At 40.7% G+C, this 24828-nt stretch overlaps 1 long non-coding RNA gene across 2 annotated transcripts in view; it reads right to left on the minus strand.

Annotated features, from left to right (window-relative positions):
- Positions 1-17484: 17484 nt before the first annotated feature.
- The window catches only part of LOC123365791, a 41962-nt gene continuing 34618 nt past the window's right edge, over positions 17485-24828 (minus strand). For both annotated transcript variants that reach the window (XR_006577754.1, XR_006577753.1), the window contains 2 exons: positions 22779-23141; positions 17485-18083 (listed from right to left, as the gene is read on the minus strand). This is a non-coding gene — a long non-coding RNA (uncharacterized LOC123365791). The remainder of the gene's footprint in view (positions 18084-22778; positions 23142-24828) is intronic.

Genomic DNA, 24828 nt, shown 5'->3' on the forward strand with positions numbered 1-24828 from the left:
TACTGCGGGCATATCTTCTTTTCTTATTCAAAGTGTCAGTCTTGAACGGTTTGATTACAACAAATGGAAGACACTTTGAATAGGTAGCAGCTATTGTTTCAATAATTTAAAAACTAAGCTCAAGAACCCGGTGCACCAGCTCCTCAACTCTTGGGCAGAGGCAATGGCCCAACATTGTCGTCATCCTCCTTTCCCTGTCTGGGTTTTGATGTGCCCCTGAGGGAGTAATGAGGGATGGGAACAAATTAGCCCAGGGAATGGAAGCAATGTGCAGGGAGAGGAAGAATACAATTCTACTTTGTCCTTGCCCAGGCCCGTCAGAGTGCAGGGAGAGAATAATCCCTCATACCTTCCTCCCAGCTATATATCCACAGAATCTGGTTCGTAAGGACTACAGAAACAAGCCCAATACCTGTTAATTTTTAAAGGCTCATCTACAGTCAATATTTACATATCCAAAGCCTGCCTCAGCATTGATTATTTTCATCAGGAATCACTAGAATTTCTTTAAATGATGAATTATTGTAGCGTAATATTCTATTTTTGTATATTTAAAATAGTTCTTTATATGAAAAGTTGCAGTGGTCACCATCAAAAGTCAACCACTGCCTGGAGTCCGGGAGTCCACGCGCCTGCGAGGCAAGCTGCACAGGAGCTGGGAAACCTGGAAACCCAGCTCCCTGCTAGACGCTGCCATTGCAGGGAGAGGATGGTGAGCTGGCAGGAAACCAGAGAGGTTTCTGATGGAATCCTGGCTAGGGTTCATCAGAATTTCAGCAAAATCCATGACTCAATCAAATACTCATTTTCTGTTGGAAAAAAGTTCCATCAGAAAGTGTCCTAGCAGCTATAAGTGAAAGCTAAAGTAGTTCTTAGTATAGATGCCATCTTTATGAGTTGCCAAGGGGTTCTTGACCCCTGCTCTGCCCCAGGCCCTGCCCCACCTCTTCCCATCCAGTGCCTCGTGCATGCCGCTGAACAACTGATCTGTGGCAGATGGGAGAGGCTGGGAGGGAGGGGGATGAGCAGATCAGCGGGGCCACCAGTGGACAGGAGGTCCTGGAGGGGAAGGGGAGGAGCTGATTGTGGGGGCTGAGCACCCATTTTTTTTCCAGGGGTGCTCTAGCCCCAGAGCACCCACAGAGTCGGCACGTATGGTTCTTAGGCTGGTCTGAACTGCACTGAGGCCAGTTTGGGCTCAAAGATTTTTGTGTCTGTGCACTTAAGAAACTAGCATGTTTAATGCCCATCTCCAAAAGAGCAGCTGGTCACTTTTGATGGAGGTTTTTTCAGTATCATCTCAGCCTCACCCTCAAATTCTAATAAGCAGATGTTGAGTGGTATAATTTAGCAACTGTTCATTATTCAATCTCCAAACACTTACCCTAAGAGAGGCCAAGATCCCTGACCTTAACTGTAGGCATTATTCTTCATCCATTTGTCTTACGCATTGCTTAAGGAGTAAAGTCAAGTGAGCAATTTAATTTTTGCCTTGATTAATGAAATCAGATCCTTCCGTTGAATTAAATTGTACTTTCAGTTGGAAGGCATGTGTGTTCATAGAATTAGAAGTTGCAAAGTTGTGTTACGTTGCCTAGTTAAACAATTTTCTGCTTCTCTTGCCTTAAAAGCTGAGGAAATGACAGCCGGTTCAAGTGATTTAAAATATTCACTGAAATATTCCAAGAATATTGTTTTGCAGTTTGCTATGAAAAAGGAGGCTGTAATGTCCAAAGTCTTCCACCATATTCTGGTGGCCAATTTTAATCATTTCACAATAGAAAGGGGACTAAATCCAGTTGCATTTACATTTTAAGTCATCCATTTAACCTTTAAAAATGTTTTTAGTAATTTACTTTAGAAAGGACTATTTGGCATGTACTACACTACTCCTGTGGGCTAGATTGGCTGATAATTGTCTCTCTTGCTACACCTTATAAAAATATTTTATTTTGATATTTTGCTTCCTTAAAACAGGTATTTAATTTAATGGCCTTGAAAGTAAAGGATAAATGGCATTTAGCTTTTGCCAGGTCCAATTCTCAAGGAATCTTTCACACAGCTCTGCTAGCACCTCAGCATCTGAGCTATTCCATTCCTAGACCTCTTAACAAATGCTGTCAGTTGTGCCCAGTTATTGGGAGTTTTATGGAATCATAAAAACATAGGTCTGGAAGAGGCCTTGAGAAGGCATCCAGTCCAGCCTTCCTGGTAACGAGGCAGCACTAAGTCTACACCATCCCTCACAGGTGTTTGTCAAAGCTATCTTAAAACCCTCTATTGACTTAAAAAGATTACAGACTAACACGGCTACCCCTCTGATACCGGTCTATTGACTTAACTACCCTTAGTTAAGTTTTTCCTAATATGTACCCTAAATCTTTCTTGCTGTAGATTAAGCCCATTAGTTCTTGCCCTGCCTTCAGTGGACATGGAAAACAATTGATCATTGTCCTCTTTATAAACTGCTCTTAACACATTTGAAGACTTCTGGCATGATGTGGGCAAACATCCACAAACGAGTAAGTTGAAATCACCAAATTCATTTTCACTTGTCACATAGGACATGCAACTTCTAATCATATGAATCGGTCTTCAAAATAAAAACAAATTTAATAAAGCTGAAGAGGGAAACAAATCAAAGGTTAAATACAAGAGATTTCAGTTGTCTGCCACAACGGTTAAAACAGCTCACCAGTACATTTACTTTTCACAGAGATGAAACTGCTTACCCTCTATGCCACCTAGTCCTTAAATATCCTTTTTTAAAAAAAATCCTACAGTTTGCATACTTTTTTTGGAAATTGTTTTCACACTTCCACTTAAGTAAATGACTAAGGCTACGAGTCTTTCACAGAGGTCTCAGAAGTCTCAGATTCTGTGACTTTCCAGGACCTTTGGGACTTCCGCAGCTGCAGTGTTAGTGTGGTTGACCCCAAGGGCCACCTGAGCAGCTGTCTAGAGGAGTGGCATCAGCGGGGCCCCAGGCCACCGTCCTTTCCCCCAGGAGCAGTGGTGGTGGGGCCTCGGGCCGCTCTCTCATCCCCCAGCACTTAAGATTTAGTTAGGGGTAATTTTAGTAAAAGTCATGGACAGGTCACTGGCCGTAACTTTTGTTTATTGCCAGTGACCTGTCCATGACTTTTACAAAAAATACCCATGACTAAGTTGTAGCCTTATCCACGACACACTTACTAATATTAGAGATGGTTGAAAAATTTCTGATGGAACATTTCTCTCATTGGAAAATGCTGATTTGATAAAATCAAAAAATTTTGCTAAGTTTTTGAGGAGAATTTAAAATGTTTCCTTTCCACCTTATTGATACATGTCGAATAATTGTGGCAATTGTGCATCTTGAAAGATGATGTAAGCACCAAAGCAGTTCAGTTATTGTGTGTCATGCTGCTTCATTATGAGTGGCTAAGAAGTCCAATTCTTGAGCAAAAGTCCTTGCCAGAAATAGTGCAGGCATAAGACTAGAAGCCGAAGCCAGCGCACTATTAGGGCTTGAAGCCTGAGAGAGAGGAAAGCACAGCAATAACCTCTCTTCAGCCTTTTTGATTCCCTGGTACAGCACAGCCCTCCAGTGTGGTCTGTGGCTAGCTGCATCTTTCCAGCTTACAGTGTCAATGCTGAAAGTTTAAGTCAGCCTTGCAAACACCCTTGAATCTGAGCCCAGGTCAGCCCTGTGACTTGGAGCATTCACAAAATTTGCCACATTTTCCGCATTCTGTCCACCCAGCTCTGAAGGCAGCGCAGAAATAAGGGTAGCAATACTGCAAGCCCCCCTGCAACTCCCTTTTGGGTCAGGACCCCCAATTTGGGAAATGCTGGTTTGCCCTGTGAAATCTGTATGGCATAGGGGGGTAAGCACACAAGACCAGATTTCATGGTCTGTGGTGTGTTTTTTATAGCCATGAATTTGGTAGGGCCCTAGATACAGTTAATCCTACATAGCAGAACCTATACATAAGTGGTGGTATTAACTGTTTAAACTTCTGGTGCAGTCAAACATACTTCCTGCTATAATCATTAATGTGATGGCTAGTCCAAATTTATCACAAACTAGCACAAAAGTATTGCAAAGTTGTTGAAGCTTCTCTTCACTTTGTGCAAAGAAGTTCTCTTAGGAGGTGTTTGACTTTGCTTTTTGCGCTTAGACTTGCAACACTGAAGAATTTTCCATCTGAGATTTACAAAGATTTACACCTTCAATATTAGATGAGAAAGCGTGATGAAACAGTAGAAAGAAGAATATACCAAAGAGTGTTGGTGCCAAAACACATCCCTATTTCACACTGTGGATATCAAACCTGTCAAATTGATCGTTCTACTGGACTGTAGCCTTTATGCCATCATGGAAGGATTGAATCAGACTGAAGGCAACCAATTCTCTCCAGTAATTGGAAAAAGGCCCTTTCTGCTGACCAGGTCAAAAGCCTTTGTAAGATCTATGATGGCCACATAGCCACGTTTTCTTAGTTCTTGACACTATTCTTGCAGTTGCCTTAATGCAAAGGCCATGTCAATAGTAGATCTACAAGAACAGAAACCACACTGTTACCACTACAAAAAGTTCCCCCCCCACCATCCTGGTGGTAATAGCTCACCTTAACTGATTACTCTCATTAGATTGTGTATGGTAACATACATTGGTTCATGTTCTCTGTGTGTGTATATATATATATATATATATATAATCTTCCTACTGTATTTTCCATTGCATGCATCCGATGAAGTGGGCTGTAGCCCGCGAAAGCTTATGCTCAAATAAATTTGTTAGTCTCTAAGGTGCCACAAGTACTCCTGTCCTTTTTGCAGATACAGACTAACACGGCTGCTACTCTAAAAGAAACCACACTGACTCTGGATATACACGTTCATCAATAAACTTGCAATTTTCGAAAGTGACCCATGCAAATGCCTTTTCAGCATCATCAAAGAGAAATTTCTCTGTAGTAGTTGCAGTCCCCCCACCCCATTTTTTTTAAACACACACAATGTTATGTTGACAGCATCCTTAAAGTCTTATAGTACCACTCCTTTCCTCCAGCAGGCAAGCGCAACATTGTGCAGATGCTTAAGCACAACCTGTTCTCCCTGTGTCCGTACTTCAGCTGGAATTCCATCTCTTCCTGCAGCTTTTCCTGGTGCTAGAAAGGTGATTGCCTTTTCAAATTCATTTATAGATGGTTTTATCTCTTCAATGGTCTGGAGACAACATTTAGTGCTGCTTCAGAAACAGATGAAGGAATTTCACCTCAAGAGTTTGTGAAAGATGCAACACTGGACGGAACACTGCTTCTGACTAAGTCGTCTCCACTAAGAGATTTGAGTAGAGCAGTCGTCTTGGCTGAAGGACCTATACCTTTTTCGATTCCATCATACATACCTTTTGCATGTCTATTCTCAAAGGATATTTGTATCTTCTGGCACAGATCAAGCTAGAAAGACTGAGCACAATACTCTCTTGGCTGTTCTTAGATTAGCACATGTCTTAGGAGAAATCTTCACCACAACGTGAAGATATGTTCTGCATTTTGCTACAATAACTGGAAGCATTTCTTCAGAGTATGCTGAAAACTAGTCTTTCTTGTATAGTCTTTTACCAAAGGCTAAGGTTGCAGCTAAATGGATTTTTAGAGTGTGTGTGTGTGTGTGTGTGTGTGTGTGTGTGTGTGTGTGTGTGTGTGTTCCATGCTGCATCAGCATTCAAAGAAGGTGCAATTTATAGCATAGTTTTCTTGAGTTTCACAGTGAAAATTGGAGATAACATCAATAATACAAAAGATCAAAGAAAGTAACGCATGGTCAACACCTTTTTTTTTGGTATGATGGAATTTCTGTAGTGAAAGTCTTATTTTGAAGCACTCAGTCTGTGTGTCAGTCTGCACTATGAAAAACTTCCTCTAGGTGTTTCCTGTGAGTGACAATTATATCGAGTTGGTGCCAGTGTGGAGACACCCAAGATCTGGATGAGACCTTCTGGCAGTGACCATATTGAAGTAGGTGTTGGTAATGCATAATCTTCGGTGGGTGTAGAGCTCCAGTAATATTTGCCCACTGTCATTCATTTTTCCCCACTCTATGGTGGCCAGTGCATAGTAGCCACATCTAGTGAGTTGAGCCAACACTAGTGTTGAGGTTTTTTTACCCACAAAAGCTTATGCCCAAATAAATCTGTTAGTCTTTAAGGTGCCACCGGGCTCCTCATTGTTTTTACTAGTGTTGAAGTCTCCCAGTACATAGAATTGCTCACCGGTGGCAGATATTAATGATACTGTTGAGCTGCTGATTGCTCCACCTTTGAAGAAGGGACTTGGTCTAAGTGTTGGAGCATAAATTCTACTGATGTTGGTAAAGCCACTTGTGGTAGATACTCCTAGTGAAACAATATCTTCTGACATGTATAATATAAAATGTCAAAATTATAAACTCAAAATAAAGAGATTTGACCTTCACCTAAATTGTTTTGATAAGATAATAAAATATTTCAGAATATTTAATCTCATAAAAAATTCCAAGATTTCTACTTGTCCTGACAAAATGAACTTTCAAAATCTCAGAATCTCCCACAAGATGGAAATTCCATTTTTTTCAACCAGCCCTAACTATTAATATTTGGCATTTCCACCATATCTTTCACCCAAGGAACTAAAAAAAAAACTTTACAAATATTAGGTTTTTTTAATCCTCACAATAGCTGAGAAGGCAGCAAGCCTTATTATATCAATTTTGTAGATAAGAGGTAAAATGACTTGTCCAAGGTCCTCCAGAGTGGTGATTATATGATTATAGTAAAGCGGTGTAATCTAGCATATAAAGCATGGAAACTCTGTCATATGCTAGAGTAACATTTGAGTAACTTCTCCTACCCCAGGATACACAAAAGGATGCTGTTAGATCCATTTGGCTTTTTATTATTACTTAAGAACATAAAAACAAAAAAAAACTAAGAAAAAGATATGAAGTTCTCATCTCTCTATTCCCCCATTATCCCTCTGTGATTTAGAATAAATTAAATCCACTAAACTTGTGTTGTTACAGCTACATTTAGTTTCTATTGACAGTGTGATGTTTTCCTTTTGTGTTCATGTCAAGGTGACTGTGCAGTGGCAGAAGAAATGCAAGACATGGCAGAATATTGGTTTTGATTTAGTCAGAATCAAATATGCTGTGGGGGGTGTAACAATGCGGCCCCTGGCAGGACACTATGGAGAGTATCAGTTCAGGACAAATTGCTTAGAGCAGGGCAGTCACAGTCCAACGCTGGGGTTCCTTCACTACCAAGGCACACCAAACCAGCCAAACAGAGAGGACTTCAGTTTCACCCCACTGGCTAACCAGAAGTCATACAAGCAATTCCCTCAGATACATCAGTTCCCCAGTATCACCAACAGTGCCACTCCTTATGGGGATGAGGAGTAAAAGAAAAAAGGTTCTTCCGATCCCAAAGGACCAAGCCCCAGATCCAGGTCAATATACAAGTCAGATCTCACCCAGAAATCACGCTGTTGCCAATCCTTTAGAATCTAAAATCTAAAGGTTTATTCATAAAAAGAAATATAGATGAGAGCTAAAATTGGTTGAAGGAATCAATTACATACAGTAATGACAAAGTTCTTGGTTCAGGCTTGTAGCAGTGATGGAATAAAATGCTGGCTTAAGTTAAGTCTCTGGAATACATCCACAGTTTGGATGGGCCATTCAGATCATTGTTCAGAGCTTTAATTTGTAGCAAAGTTCCTCCAGAGGTAAGAAGGAGGATTGAAGACAAAATGGAGGTGTTTCCAGGTCCTTTTATATCCTCTGCCATGTGGCTAGACATCCCTTTGTTCTTACTGTGGAAAATCACAGCAGCAAGATGAAGTTTGGAGTCACATGGGCAAGTCACATGTCCATGCATGATTCAGTTCTTTACAGGTAGAGCAGCCATTGCTCACATGCTACCTTGAACATTCCCAGGAAAGGTTCCCATATGTGGATTGGAGTCTCCCAAGGTCCATTGTCAGTTAAGTGTTTCTTGATTGGACACTTAATCTGAAGAGTCCTTTCTCAATAAGCTGGCCAAATGCTTCACTGGTGTTACTTAGAATCAAACACATTGAGATACAAGTACATACCCAATATTCATAACTTCAAATACAAAAAGATACACACATACAGACAGCATCATCATAACCAGCAAATTACAACCTTTTCATAGACACCTTACTTGACCTCCTTTGTACAAGATTTGGTACAACTATAGGACCTTGATTGCAACAATGATCTATACGGTCACAGTTCATGTCAATAATGTCATGGGGAGGGAAATCAAAATTTATTTAGACTATTTTAAAGCACAGCAGCACTTCAGTGAAAAAAGGTCACTATATGAATTGCCTAAATGCCAAACTGTATTATCTTTGCAGGGCACATACATGATTTTTGATTGTACTATAGATGTATTAAGTATTTGTAAGCTGTATTTTGGGTGAGAAAGTCAAATACTTTTTTAAAACTAGTGATACCAGAATGTGTGTACACTATGTGTTCAAACGTGAGTAGGTACAGATCTACAACATTTTCCTTTGCATTGGTGGGTTCTCCTCCATAGAAATACCCAAAGTTATGTAAAACATACCACAGAGCAGTTTTCTAGCTCCAGTTCAGATATGGAAAATGTGTTTCATGCTGACAGTTTAGTTTAAGGCAGAAACCTGTGATCAGGAGCATGACACAAGATTATTGGTTGCTAGGATTCACTGTAGACAGATTTTAAAAAGTCCTTGCCTCTATAAATTCTCACTTTTCTAGAAGCACCGAAATCCTACCACTTAGGTCACTACATGCTATGAATAAACATTTAACACACAATTCTGCCATCAAGTGTCAGAATGAATGATCCCCTCAATAGTGGTGGTCATTACTATGGGGGCACTGCCATATTCAGAAAATTAAATAAATGCATGGATTGATTCTGAAGTTCCACAGTCCCATCTTTTAGATAAAGAATATAAGGAGGGGCACCTGCTCCAATGCCCAGAGATGCTGTATTGTCCATTCCAATGAGGGCTCCATAGTAGTAAGACTTCATTTAAGAGCCCATCAACATCTTTTCTGAAGGATCTTTAATTAATGAGTACTTTTGCAGCTGTGTAGAGTTACACAGCTATCTCTTTGAGATAATTTAATCATTCAATTTAATAATTTAACCTGCCCCTTAGTCTTTCCAAAGATTGTCTACTGACATTACAGTCAAGGGCAGAATATATGGGTCATTTTCCACTCTCTCCATTTAGTCACATGGGCTTGATCCACGGTCCTCGGAAGTCAAAGGAAAAAGTCCCACTGACTTTATTGAGCACTAGACCAGGCCCAACAAGCCACACTCTGCTTTCAGATCTGCATAGTCAACTTCCACTAAAGTCAGAGAGCAGAATTTGAGGGCAGTAGCTGACTATATATTTGAGAACAGAGTTGCTTGCAGTATACAACGGGAAAGTTAAGCAAGCTGTATTTGTACGTGCCATTGGATCAGAAAACAAATACAGAAGTCAGTGTAGAACTGGTAATTAACCACTGCTACTATATGTTGGATGAATTGGTACATTGTAAAAACTTGGACAGACACCTCTCCGATTACAAACATTTTGTTATGCACAGCAGTCCTTAGCATTTTATAAAAAAGGCTTTGTATCTACAGTAATTTATTTTCATTAGCTTCAAAAACCAAAAAATCCACAGGTCTCATGACAGGTATTGTCCAGTGCACCAAGCTGACTTTTACATTTTACAGCAGCTTGGAACATTTGAGAAACAGACATCAAACCATGTTTGGTGTGCTTATCTTGCTATGAACCATTATCATAAATGGCACCTTATCAAAATATTTCAGTATAACTAAAACCAGAAGTGTTTGGTTGATTTTTTTCATTAAAAAGGTCATGCATTGTTTCAAATAAATTACTCATTCAAATCTGAGAGTTTTTTCCCCTCAGAAAAGTCAGGTCTTATTTTAGTTTATGGTTTACAGTTAAATATTGCAATGTTATGGCATAAGGTAAAAAATGCAGGGTCTGGATCAAAGTCCATTGAGGTCAATGGAAAAACTATCCCAGACTTCAAAGAGCTCTGGATCAAGCATTAACTACTATTCAGAAAAATAATACACACACCTTCACAAATCTGGTCTTCCCTCTGTATGTATTTCCTGGAACTCAGCAAAGCCACCAGGACTCTGTAAACTGGGTGGGGAGGAGAAGGCCACGTAGAGCAAAGAGGCCACACAGCATTAACAATTGTATGGATCCACTAGTTAAAACTCAGGGGGAGTGAACAAACAGCAACCACTATAAAAGCTGATGGACTATACTAGCAACTCAAAGAGATAGCATGGACCTCCATAGCTTGGGAAGAGGAGGATTCCTTTTCCACAGAATAGCACATCAGCTCAATTCATGAAGCCCGTTCTCTCAGGCCTGGTCTACACTACGCGTTTAAACCGGTTTTAGGAGCGTTAAACCAATTTAACGCCACACCCGTCCACACTAAGAGGCACTTTATATCGATATAAAGGGCTCCTTAAACCGGTTTCTGTACTCCTCCCTAACGAGAGGAGTAGCGCTAATATCGGCATTACCATATCGGATTAGGGTTAGTGTGGCCGCAAATCGACGGTATTGGCCTCCGGGCGGTATCCCACAGTGCACCACTGACCGCTCTGGACAGCAATCAGAACTCAGATGCAGTGGCCAGGTAGACAGGAAAAGCCCCACCAACTTTTGAATATCATTTCCTGCTTGCCCAGCATGGAGCTCTGATCTGCACGGGTGGTGATGCAGTCTCAAATCCAAAAAGAGCTCCAGCATGGACCGTACGGATGTGATCGCTGTATGGGCAGACAAATCTGTTCTATCAGAGCTCCGTTACAGATGACGAAATTCCAAAGCATTTTAAAAAAATCTCCAGACAGAGGGCACAGCAGGGACTCAGCACACTGCTGTGTGATAAGCATAACGGAAAGCCAAAGAATCAAATGGACGCTCATGGAGGGAGGGAGTGGGGACTGAGGACTCAAGCTATCCCACAGTTCCTGCAGTCTCCGAAAAGCATTTGCATTCTTGGCTGAGCTCCCAATGCCTGTAGGGTCAAACACATTGTCCGCGGTGGTTCAGGGCATAGCTCGTCAATTTACCCCCCCCCCACCCCCAGAAGGAAAAGGGAAAAAAATAGTCTCTTGACTCTTTTAAATGTCACCCTATGTCTACTGAATGCCGCTGGTAGACGCGATGCTGCGGCACTGAACTGTAGCATCCTCGCCCCCCCCTCCTTTGTGGCTGATGGTACAATATGACTGATATCCATCGTCATCATCAGCCTTGTGGCAGATGGTATAGTACAGAAGGACTGGTATCTGTTCTCATCATCAGCCCATGAGTGCTACTACTTCCCAGTAGATGGTACAGAACGGCTGGTAACTGTCTTCATCATAGCAACAGGGGGCTGAGCTCCATCAGCCCCCGCCCTTCATGTGTAAAGAAAAGATTCTGTTCTGCCTGGACTATCATAGCAGTGGGATGCTGGGCTCCTCTCCCCCACACCGCTTAATGTCCTGTCTGGACTATCATAGCAGCTGGAGGCTGCCTTCCCCTCATTTTATCTCACTAACAAGTCACTGTTTCTTATTCCTGCATTCTTTATTACTTCATCACACAAATGGGAGGACACTGCAATGGTAGCCCAGGAAGGCTGGGGGAGGAGGGAATCAACAGGTGGGGTTGTTGCAGGGGCACCCCCTGTGAATGGCATGCAGCTCATCATTTCTGCGGGATCTGACACGGAGCGGCTGTGCTCTCTGGTTTTCTGATACACTGGTTGTCTAGTACACTTGCCCCATATTCTAGGCAGGACTGATACTATTTTTAGATACCATAAAGGAGGGATTGACTCAGGAAGTCATTCCCATTTTTGTCTTTTGTGCCCCCGGCCGATCTCAGCCAGAGGCACCTATGACAGCAGCAGATGGTACAGCACAGAAGGACTGGTAACCGTCATCTCATTGCCAATTTACAATGGCAGCAGATGGTACAGAACGAATGATAACCATTTCTGCTATCATGCAAAAGCAAATGAATGCTGCTGTGTAGCGCTGCTGAATCGCCTCTGTCAGCGGCATCTAGTACACATACGGTGACAATGACAAAAGGCAAAACAGGCTCCGTGGTTGCCATGCTAATGGCGTCTGCCAGGGCAATCCAGGGAAAAAGGGTGCGAAATGATTGTCTGCCGTTGCTTTCCCAAAGGAAGGAGTGACTGACGACATTTACCCAGAACCACCCACGACAATGATTTTTGCCCCATCAGGCACTGGGATCTCAACCCAGAATTCCAAGGGGCGGGGGAGACTGCGGGAACTATGGGATAGCTACGGAATAGCTACCCACAGTGTAACGCTCCAGAAATCGATGCTAGCCTCGGACCGTGGACGCACACCACCGAATTAATGTGCTTAGTGTGGCCACGTGCACTCGATTTTATACAATCTGTTTTACTAAACTGGTTTATGTAAAATCAGAATAATCCTGTAGTGTAGACGTACCCTCAGACTTGGCATAAAACAGAATTTGGCCCATGAAGTGCAAGGGGTACAGGGCCAATTTTCTAGAAGAGGCAAACAATGCAATGCAATTTGAAGAACAACTGTCCAAGAAAGTGTCCTCCTCAGCTCAGTTCAATCTGAGAAGCCACCTGGACCTTTTAAGTATTAATTTTTCTTGTGAGTTTAGTGCTTGAGAAGGGTCCTTTAGAAAATGAAGCCTCCCCATTTTGAGTGCATGCAGTGACTGGGCAAGTTTCCCTATACCACAAGCACTGATATATCACACCACTTAACTAATAATGTTAGTATGGAGCAGCTAACGCATCTGTTAGGCCTCAAAACAACCATTGTAAACTGGATGCTTCCAATACCCCAAGCAAACTCAGTCTAAATCCAGCACTCACACAGCTAATCCAGTTCCTTCTCTCCTAATAAATGCGACTCCCAAGTCTTCATTAAGTATCACAAACCCACGTTCCCCACCGATTTATCACATCCTTGATCTGGATAGACCATGTTCAGGTCAGACTGCAGAGCTATCAGAGAAAGCACATACTACTGAACTCTATAAGATATTGTTTCTTTGGCAATATGGTACAGAATCTTGAGGGCAGATGAAATTTGAGCAAGGTGTCCACCTTACTGCTTGTCTCTCTCTCACATCTTTTGCAGTTTGTGCAGATAACATGAAAGGAACAAGGCATAAACCTTCCCCTTCAATCTTTATAAAAGTTGCATGCACATCAGAGAATCTTTTCTGGTGTGACTTCTTTATGTAAGCAAAGATCTCACATTTTCAGAATTACTGTGCCTTTCTCATTCACTACAATCCTTCCCGGGCAGTTTGATATACATCTGACTATGCAAGGAAAGATAGATGCTTAGCGAAATCAAGCAGCCCTTCTTGCTACAATAATCTATATAACAATTTAATAAAAGGAAACATTTTTCAAGAAGGTAACTTAGCCTCTGAGTCAGTCCAATATGCGCGCTGCTGCTCAACACAAAAAGCAATGCAACAAAACAACAAGTGGTGCATTGTCTGCATCTCTTACGGAATTGAAAGGAAAACGTGAGCCTTTCTGAACAAACCCATAGAATTCTCTCTGCTTTCACACTTGATAGCATGGTTCTATAATGCTTTGTGTAGGCTCTCATGCACTATTACGTTCTATACACAATTTATATAGAATCCTATTGGTTTCATCCCTATTAAATTCTAGAGGACTTTTCCATAAATGTCTCAAAATTGCTTCTTCAGGAAACATACCCTTATTGAGCTATATTTAATTTTTCCCCCTAAATAAAAAATGTTTTTGAATGGCTTGCATGATATGCAGCTCTAAGCGTGTGTCATGATGAAACAGATCCTAAGGGATACAATACTGAACTCATGTCCTCACAGGAGCAATTCCAAAGATCAGAAGTCTATTATTTTATAACAATTAATATGGAAATACAATCATTCATAGCAGCATGTTCATTAGTAGCATTTCTGTTTTATCCTAACTGGAAGACTTTGTCATTGTCAATCCAGTGCATAAACAACTCATGAATACAAGACTGGTGTGGAAGGGGAATTGTATTCTTGCAGGGCGGAAGATGTTTGTCCATATATTTCAGGAGCCTGTCTGTACTCATCAGTACAATACTACTATCTAATGAGGAAGACTCATTGCAATCTGGAAGAACTAAGGATATCAAGTCAGGTTTGTGGACACAGCAGTTAATCTGAACCCACCAATAAAATAAAGCTATCTAAAATAGAAGGGGCAATGCATGCCAAAAGAATTAAGGATATTGGTCTACATCTGTCAATTACCTTGATCACATTAATACAATAATATTGTTTTAAATGGAAGTAGTATTTCCAGTGTTGTAGTTAGTTATTTGAAATGTGTATATACACAACTGATCCATTATCTTTCCCCTTCCTTTTGTAAGTAATCTGATTATGCAAGTGATCCACATTTTTATCATTAGCAAAACAAGCAGATAGTAATGAAGAAGCAGTTTGAGATATACAGATCAATATTACAAATAACTAAATGAATACCTTTCCGAGACCTGAAAAAGATCTCTGGTCAGCCCAAAAGCTTGTCTCTTTCACTAAGAGAAGTTGGTCCAATAAAAGATATTACCTCTCCCACCTTGTCTCTAATTATACAGCAGTCATTGTTCTTTGCAACATTCATTTACTCAAGCCCAGGTAACACACACTTATGTATAATATAATTAAAAAAGCAAAAGTTTAACCCAAAAAAGGTTAAACAAGGCAACTATGGCCAACTCCCTGCCCAAACACTAAAACAAGGATCAGCAATTGATAAGATGCAAATAGGAAAGGAAAGATTGCAAAACAAGTACAGTATCTAAAGAGAGGAAATTTTAATAAAAACAACGGGCAAAATACAACAAAACAACAACAACAAAAATCTAGGAAGGAAAAGTTCAACCAAATAAGAGAATGTTCACAAGACAAAAAGTAAAGAAAAAAAATCAAAAATAAATAAAGCAGAACTTTGTGCAAAGGAAGTGTCTGAAATAGGGTTTTATATGTCCATTGAGAACAAATCTGGTGCCTATGTCTTTTGTACTGTGAGGGATAAACAACTGACTAAAACAGAGCTTAAACAGCTTTGCCAACATAAATATAACCAGGAGATACAAGCTGTATAAAATTTGATCCGAAAGCTAATACTGTTGTGCTGACTTTCACAAGCACAAAGCATTGTATGAGTTCAATAATATATATTTGACCAATATCTATTGCAGTATTTTTTTTTGAAGGCTTATTGAATTTCACCACATTTGGAATGTTTCTCGGTGAAAGGCATGTGTGTTACATAAGGTATATGCTATAAAATGCTGCAACCTCCTCTCCCATGTTTATAAAGAATGAGTTCTTTTGTTTCCTCTTATATATAATGTCCTGAAAGGATTAAATATTGTAACTGTTTCATATATGAACATTTAATGTATGGATCAGTGATATTTCTGGACCTCAAGATTGCCCCAAAATGTATGATTAATTCATCTCATACAAAGATCTGAATGAAAATCAGTTCTTGGGGGCAACTTGTGAATTTGTGTGTAAAATGTTGTATTGCTCTATTTTAGCTACACATACAGTGACTTATAATGTACCGTCATTATGCAGATTCATAGTACTACACTTAAGAAGAAATAATCAATTGCACAAATCCAAAATGCCTGCTTAGAAAGGAGTTCTGCGAAAACAGATCTAGTAGTTATAGTGGATCAAGCTAACTGTGAGTCAGCAGTGTAACACGGTTGGGCAAAAAAAGAAAAAAAACACACACATCATTCTGGAGTGTATTAGCAGAAGCGTTCTAAGCAAGACAAGAAGTAGTTCTTGCACTCTACTCAGCACTGATAAGGCCTCAGCTGGAGTATTGTGTCCAGATCTGGGTGCCACATTTAAGGAAAGATGTAGATAAATTGGAAAAAGTCCAGAGGAGAACAACAAAAATAATTAAAGGTCTAGAAAACATGACCTATGAGGAAAGATTGAAAAAAATTGGGTGTGTTTAGTCTGGAGAAGACTGAGGGGGGACATGATGATAGCCTTCAAATGTGTAAAGATTGTTATAAAGAGGAGGGTAATAAATTGTTCTCCTTAACCACTGAGGACAGCATAAGTAGTAATGGGCTTAAATTACATCAAGGGAGATTTAAGTTACACATTAGGAAAAACTTCCTAAATTTAAGGGTAGTGAAGCATTGGAACAAGTAGCTGCCATTGGCCTGGAGCAGTGAACTGTGGCCAGTGGGAGCCGCGATCGGTGAAACCTGTGAATGGGGCAGGTAAACTAACCAGCCCGGCTCGCCAGGGGCTTTCCCTACACAAGTGGCGTCCCAAGTTTGGGAAACACTGGTCTAGATAATACTTAATCCTGCATTAGTGCAGGGTACTAGACTAGATGACCTATCCAGGTCCCTTCCAGTCCTATATTTTTTCATCAATTTTTAATGAGAACTCCCCATTGATTCCAATAGCACGTTCCACTGAAAGATCTGTGGCACAATATAGCCCAATATGGAGAGGTTCAGAAATGTAAGTTTAACCTGCTAAAATCAGTTGTGACTGAGTCTGATCCAAAAACCCCATTGATTTCAATGTGCAATTGAAAATACTCCCATTTTGGGCCCAGGTTTGCCAAAAAAGGGTAGTGGTCATTAATTAGGAAATGCAGGTCAGTCCCACTTTCAAAGGCTAGCTGATGCCTAGCTTCTATCATCTTGCTTCTTTCATATATCATCTTCTGATCCTTGATAGTGTCCTCATTCTCCTAGTCAAAACCAGAGATCCCTTTTTCCATTCCAACATGGAAGATGGTATTTGGACAAAATATAACAGAAGGGACTAAGATTTGTGTAAGAGAAACTTGTAAGAGTTCAGATTCTCCCTCTCATATAGTAAATGAAAAAAAATTAAACCAAGTTCTAAAAATTTGAGTTATGATTGGGCAGATGAAAAGTATTTTAAAAAGGTAGCAGTTAATTGTTGCCCTTCTCCCTGATCTGTGAATTTGGAACCCACTGTTTTCTCCCATGTTGCAGACATACCATAATACCCACAAAAGCTGTGTGAGAATTTAGAGTTTATAGGCTATAAAGTTGTATTAAATGTGACCGGAACTCTGCACTCTGTGTACCTAAATAAACTGATCCACATCATATCAGTAAACACTATTAATACCAAGGTTTACTCAATACCAGCTGAGATTTTTGAACGACTTGTCCATGTCAATACTGACTGCAATGTCATGATAAACATTTAACACAACTGCTTCAGGTTGTGTTCAAACTCCGTATCATTTATTTTAATGAAGACAAGCCTATTCTATACCCAGAATTACCAGTATTCTCAGGAACATAGCTGTTGTAAATTTAGAACATCATTAAAACTTATCCAGTTCAAAAGTTTCTTCTTGGATGAAAGCACTTGGATGAAAATTTTAGCAAAGAGTTGCTCTGGCTCCCCTCACACCTTTAAAGGGACGCATAACTAGAATTATTTGGGGAAAAAATGTGATTTCTGTTGTCATGTTTTCACTAGTTTAAAAGAAAAGCAAAACATGTTGCAGCTTTGCCTTGAAATTTTTTTTCTTTAACACAGGAAAGAAAGGTGATATTTATAGATTAACTGTTTTCACAGATGAATGTGAGCAACAAATTGTGGCCAGTAACAAACATCTAAAACGTTGAGATTTCTTCTGAAGTCACATTTCTTCCCTTCTTCTCCAACCATTTTTACTTTTTTTCCTCCTTGCAATTGAGGAGGAAAAAATGTTGTGCCTTCATTAAAATTCTTGAATTTTCATTAAAGTTCCTTTTTACATTTTCATGGCAAAAAAAGTAAGTATGATCAGAGTTATGCATAACCCTGAATTGTCACTGACTGGTGTATGCTACAGCTGATTTCAGTGCCACTCACATCAATGGAAAGACTCCACTGAGCTTTGGAACAGGCCTATAATGAGAAAAAAAGTGCAGATTATTCATGAATTTATTCTCTAAGTAGTCTGAACTCAGTTTGTGTAGACTCCATGACAGACAACGAAGAGTTGCATACATGAAATGTTCACAAAACATGTGACCAACCTCAAGCCATGAGATGTCAGGCCCAGGGGGGGTTCGGGGAGTCATCACCAGGGCTGCGCAAAGGTGGGGGGCAAGTGGGGCAATTTGCCCCAGGCCCCGGGCACCGCAGGGACCCCCACGAGAGTTTTTCGGGGCCCCTGGAGTGGGGTCCTTCACTCGCTCCGAGGGCCCCGGAAACCTCTCGCGGGGCCCGGGCCCCCGGAGTTGCTTCTGCTTCCGGTTTTCACCAGCGGGGGGGTCCTTCCACTCCGGGGGGGAAGGACCCCCCACTGCCGAATTACCGCCGAAGCAGGACCCGCCGCCGACGTGCAGCCGGGTCTTCGGCGGTAATTTGGTGGCGGGGTGCCCCCGCCACGGGTCTTCAGGGCACTTCGGCGGCTGGTCCCAGAGCAGAAGGAACTCCACTGCCAACTTACCGCTGAAGCGGGGGCCCCCTGCCGCCGAAGACCCCAGGCCCCCAGAATCCTCTGGGCGGCCCTGGTCATCACATTCCAACACCACCCACTAGCTCAAAGAGGGCAGCTGGGACCAGGATTTAAGAAACAGAACTGGGGCACAAATGCCACCCTGTGGTCTGATTGGAAGAGCTCTACAGCTCCTGACTGGACTGCAGCCCTAATTTATGCCAGTGGAGGAAACAGGAAGTTATCCATACAAGTGGGCTCAACCCTACCATGGACCACTTGCCTGGTTTTTACCTGTTCCTGCCTTCTGATCCTGACCTCCTAGTATCCTGACTTGACCTGACTATTGGTAACTGCATTCTGGTTCCCAGCATCACAAGATCCTAACCTCCTGGTATCCTGGCTCAGCCCGATTCCTAGTCACTGACTCTTGATATCTGCCCACTGGTTTGTCTCTCAGTGCTGACCTCCTGGTGTTCTTGGTAATTGGCTCCTGGGCCCCAGATCCTCAACCCATACCCAAAGCTAACCCCCAGGCCAGGCTTCCCATGCCCCAGCCCTGGCATGAATAAAGGCTTAATGTGGAAAAGTCAATGTGAATAGTTTGTCAGCCACCCATAATCTGAATGTTAGTCCAAACTATTCAACAAATGTTTAGCTAGACTAAATGTTTGCAATCAGTAATACTGGCTAGCAAGTGATTTGTGAACCTCAAAAAAGGCCAATATTCAATAAGTTTTTGGTTCAACAAACACTATACTATTCCACCAGCTTGGCCGTATTTATGGAGATGAGGTAAGATTCTATTGGCGTGTGGGAATGGAATAGCAATTCAGTTTCCATTATAAGCCAGATTTTTGTCCCTCACCCTAAAATGCACAAGCGTCCCCAGAGTTGGTACATGCAGTCTGTGGTGGAGTCAGAATTTTTCCACAACATTAGAAGTCAGACAAAGTTTATTATTAACACCTATGCTTTTAGTGTCTAAATGTCCAAAAAGTATTGTAAATTTTGCCATACCTTGGGGTTTATCTTATCATAATAGGTAAGCTCTATTTCTATGCTTTCTAACGTTTAGGTAGTAATGTGAGAACAGGCTCATTGGTTCTAATGAGCTTTAGGTAGAATGCTAAATGATTGAGAAAACCTTAGTTTTCTTTTTGAAAGAGTAGCTAGCCATTTTTCTTGTGGAGAACACATCATATAACAAACCAATTGTCACAAGAGAAGTTTTTCCTATTGAAACTGAAAACCAGACAAGCTGTAAACAAACACCCTTCTTAAATAGTGTTTTCAAGTGTTCATCATTAGTTAATTCTACACTCCTCTCCTCCCGCCCCCCCAAAAAAATCCTAACTTGAAACTGGACAAAAGTGAGAAAATTTAAATTAAGTTGGTTGGAGTCATCCAAATTCTAATGTTTTACACAGACCAAATTTCTGAACTTCATAATCAAATTTAAAACTTGCTAAATGTAAAAAACAGAAATGCCAGATGAGTGCATCAAGCTATGATGACCTTTTTGAGCTTTCTTGGAAGCTCAGATAATCAATAGAAATATTACTTTAACTTTGAATTTTCTGGCCTTTTATTGTTTGTTTTTTTAATACCAACAATGCTCCTGTAATCCCATTTATTCTCCCAGACCAGTCATTCTGCCAAACAATCTAGGCAATGCAGTCCACCAGAAAGATAAAAATCCACAGTTCAATATATAAATAAGCCTAACTGGAGGAGAAAGCTTTGCAATATGAAATCAGAAATTCAAACAGATAAGAATAATGCTCCTCCAAGCAAATGGTTCCCACTGAAATCAGCCTTGAATAGACTGTGCATCCAGCATATTTGTTGCTCATTTCTCTTTACCAAGATGTCTGACAATGGGAGGTTATAGTAGACGGAATACATAAAAAATTCTCCTGAGGCGGTTTCTCTAGAGCAAAGCTAAAAATACATATATTTTTGATGGCAGTGATTATGCAGAAAAATTGCTTGTCATAAATAAATGGTTCAGTAGCATTTTCAAGATCAGGAAATCCTCTCTCTACAATGGATGCTTTGTAATGCCAACAGAGAGATCCAAAATTACATTATGACTCATTCCGAAGGCATTTAAACATTTTCTTAAATGTCTGGAGTTTGAATCATTCAAGGCTCTGACAAGAAAAAAAATAGTACTTTCATTCATTTCAGACAAATCTTTATAGGAAGAGCTGTGTTATTACCCAGTGAAAATGGAACAGGGTGTCGAGTTCAAAGGTCAGTACTAGGCAGAAAACTGGGTTGATAGTGTGGGAGTACTAATCAAACTAATTACCAGCTTGTCTCTACAGATTTTCTGCTTCTAATATAAAGCCTTTTAAAGAACAAAGTATTTGACTGTTGTAAGGTATGTGTAAATCATAACAACTTTGTACAGCTTGTGGAGGGTTGAAATTCATGTGTTTGAACAAGTTTCTATCCGGATTCACAGCTTAAGTCATACCCCTTGACAAAGTTTTAATAGAGTTTTATTAATTTCCTTCATTACTGCTGTTCAGTCAAGGCTGATGGATGTCAAACTCTCAGGCTACAGCAAGGATAGCAACTGTCTTTGCAGTTAATACAAGATCCCATTGGCTTTGAAAGTTATTTTACTCTCCATTAATATGCTATGTTCTGGACAGCAGCAATGGGAATGTCAAAGATTTCATATTTAATGTCCAGATACCTAAAGAGTCAGTGTACGTTTTAAAAATGTTACTGAATAAATGCACATCACTGTAGATTTCTTTTATACCCTGAAAAATCTGCCAGCTTTACTCTGATTTCCTTCCTATGTACATACAATAAAGAATGAGGCAGAAGCATCTGTCTTTTCTGATTGTCCTAACTAGAACTGGTTAAGCAGTAGAAAAACATGTCCATGCATATTGGGGGGGAAATGACTGTTTTTCTGCCCATTTTGTGTTCCTTCCAGTGTGGGTTTTACTCATGATTTTAAAAGATTAATTTTATGTATGATCTTACATGTGTAATTTAAAATTCATTTTAGGAGCATCCCCTGGAAAGTTACTTAGAATTTAGCTCATTCAATAAGGAAACAGAAACAATGCCTTATGATTTGGAGACCGAGCACAACTAAGCAATATAGCTCAAGTTTCAAATAGCAAGTTATAGAGGGCTTTTTTAAAAAACTGAACATTTTGAACAACAATGGAACTTGAGATAATTGTGATCTCTTTAACATGCCACAAACAGAAGTGGTAAAGTGAACTGAAGTGTTTGTTATGAATTATTTGCCAGCCTATCACTCAAACCAAATTACACTGAAGTACAATACTTATGATTAAGGCCTCAGTCCTGCAAACACTTGCATGAATGTTTAATTTTACTACTATGAACATTCCCATTGAAATTTAAGGGGCTACTTATGGTAGTAAATTAAAGCACAATTTTTTTTTTGCAGGATTGTGGCCTTATACAAACAAATACAATTGCTTAGAAATATGTTAACACACAAGCATCTGAAAATATAACTAAATCAACTCACCAGCCAGTGCCTCTGCTCACAGCAGAGCATGGCATTCCAGACTGTGGCGTGGGAAACTGAGGCAGACAGCTGTTTGGTGCTGCGACAGTGGGTCTCTTCTCATGACTTTAGCCCTCCAGCCTGGTTGTTCATAATCTCACCCTTTCAAGGGTAATAAAGGGTCATACAGGCCTAAAGTCCCATGACCCTGTACTGAGTTGTCAGCCCCAGTCCTGCCCTGGTCTCCAGTAGTCCTTGCCCCCTCTTTCTCAGGGAGACTTTCCTATTTCCCTTTCCTGAGGACGGGAGGGGAACCCAGGCCTGCCCACCCACTGCTCTGGGTTCCAGGTCAGAATCCCTGCATGAAATGGTTGGAATCATTCTCTCCTGAGCTCCTTCTGCTTCCCTGCCCTGCTTCCTGATCCCACCATAGCCCTCCTGTGGGTTATTTCACAGACAGTGTGGTGTTAAGATGTTGCTTGTGACTATTAGAACTAGGAGCACTGGCTGTTGGGACTCTGAAAGGACAGGAAACTGGAAGGAGGGGGGAGGAGTTGAGGAGGCAGAGTGAGATTACAGAGGGTGCAGCAGCATCTTGGTAAAGAGGTTTCCACTTTAAAAATAAAGTCCTGTTGAAGTTTGTTAGTACCTTGCCTGATTGATACAACACACAGGTCCTATGATCCTCTTCTCCTGGAGGTCCAGCTTCTTAGGCAGCCTCTCACCAGGCTGCTGCTGAAGGGCCTCTCTTCAGTGGTTCCTCCACCTTTTTGGCAGCTTCCTAGAACTTCCTGCTCCCCTTTCTCTGCAGGGCCAGTCAGAGTATAAACTCCCTTGTTCAGCTCTCCTCTCCATCCTTCCTCTCCAGGAGGGGCCCAATCTGGTTCTCCTCTTTGGAAATTTCTACAGTGTTTTAATTACCTGGTCTCAGGAGAGTCAGCTTGTCTGGAACAATGAACCATTAACTCTTTCCATGAATTTATCAGAACGATTCACCAATTGCTGAAAATGCCTGGAATTTAAACCATGATCGATTTTTAAAGAACAGAAAAAAAAGGCTAAATTCCATTTTTGGAACAGAAACAAAAGCTATGGAGAAAGTTTAAAAAATATATATGGATTTAAGTATAATGGGAAAAAAGAGGCAGTTCTGGTTAGACACTACGGCTAACATTTTCAAATCTATCTACTATGCCTGGGTCCTTCATTTTATGAAACTTGAGACACCTAGCAACAGATTTTCAGGATTTCTGAGCATCCATACCGCCAACAACTGAAGTTAACAGCAGCTATAGGTCCTTAGCACCTCTAAAATCAGGCCCTAGGTGTCTCAGATCATGCACTCAAAAATCAGTGGACACTTGAAACTTTTGGTTTCCCCAAATTGCCCATAGACTAAGTTCACCCTCTCTCTGTAAGCCAAGATTTCAGGAACTGAGTGCCTCCTAAATATGTAGCCTCTTTTTCAGAAGTGCTGAGAATTCCAAAAGCTTTGGTTGCCTTCAGCTGGAGGAGTTGTATGCTCAGAGTTTTGAAAATTCTGGCCACTTATTTAGGTACCTAAATGCATATTTTGGAGTCTAACTTTAGGCACCCGTTTCTTATATTGTCATTTAGGATGTATTCAAAGAGAATGTACTTTGCACAGAATAGAACAGCAAGTGTTAGCTACACGAAATGAAACGTTTTCCTACTTCAGCCTAGCTGTTAAACCAGCAGAATCACTATTTTTAAATTTAGAGATACATACGCAATAAAATCCTTCCAGTCTTCATTCATCTTTAGTCAGTGCTTGAACAAGTCCATGGAAGAAATGCCAGCTAGTAAAAAGTACAGGTGGGATGACAGATTTACCAATGGCTGGATTGCACCATGCAACTGTAAAATCCACTGGAGCATGTTTTAACCAGTCTTTTTGATGCAGTTTGTCCTCATTTATAGTTTGTAGTTATAATGTGCATAGTACTGGTTCAGCTGCACCATTTGGGTAACTTTCCTAATGTAGATAAGGCTTATGGGCAAAATTCTGCCCCGACTTAGGCTATGTCTACACTACAGGCCTTACAGCAGCACAGCTGTACTGCTGAAGCTACACCATTGTAAGGTCTCCCATGTAGCTTCTCTGTGCCAGCAGTAGAGAGCTTTCCTGCTGGTATAATTAAACCACCCCCAATGAGTGGTGGTAGCTATGTCGACATAGCACTATCCACACCAGTGCTTTTATGGGTGAGGGTGTTTTTTCACATCCCTGATCAAAAAAAGTTTTACCAACAAAAGTGCTAGTGAGACAAAGTCTTACACTCCGTGGAAACCTATTGACTTCAATAGAATCAGACCAGATGTAGATCAAGCAATATTTTGACCCAATGCTTCCTGAATATGAATTTTATTGCCAACAGTAGGAATTAGCTAGCCAGGAAGCAGATTGACAATGGAGCATTTATCACCAGCTTGTAAAATCATTATCCAGCAGTTTTTGTAACCTTGTAGCAGGTGATATGAACTCCTCAGTTCTTACCACTTAATTTAATGCCAGAGAAAACATGCTAATGTACATAGTATTTGCATACAGTGCAGTAATTGTGTTATATAATTTCACCTTCAGTAGATCTGCAACCCATATTTTTGCAGATACATCATCATATTAATATGATAATGGGTTAAATCCTGGGCCCACTGAAGCAAATAATAAAATGTCC

This window comes from Mauremys mutica, chromosome 3, assembly GCF_020497125.1.
Source record: "Mauremys mutica isolate MM-2020 ecotype Southern chromosome 3, ASM2049712v1, whole genome shotgun sequence".
Taxonomy (NCBI): Eukaryota; Metazoa; Chordata; order Testudines; family Geoemydidae; genus Mauremys; species Mauremys mutica.